This window comes from Arachis ipaensis, chromosome B03 (genome assembly GCF_000816755.2).
Source record: "Arachis ipaensis cultivar K30076 chromosome B03, Araip1.1, whole genome shotgun sequence".
NCBI lineage: Eukaryota > Viridiplantae > Streptophyta > Magnoliopsida > Fabales > Fabaceae > Arachis > Arachis ipaensis.
The window spans coordinates 49,245,910-49,246,186 of record NC_029787.2 but is presented as its reverse complement, the minus strand read 5'-3'; positions in this window follow the sequence as shown (position 1 = coordinate 49,246,186).

Sequence of the window (277 nt, the reverse complement as noted above, 5' to 3'; positions counted from 1 at the left end):
CAGTGCATGACTTAAGTGTGGGGGAGGATCTACGATTTCTGGGTGTAAACAGTCTCTCCTTAACACTTGTCATTTAGTTATTTTCAGTTTTATTATGCTTTTTGTAGATATTTCTAGTACTTTGACTTATGCACTGCTGTTTAGTACTTTGGTATATATTAGTTGCTTTAGGTTATCTTTACTTTTGCACTTTCATTTTGGTATATATATATATATATATATATATATTGCATCTTTACATTGTTTGATATATAGTCTAGATATGGAGTGTGTTGAA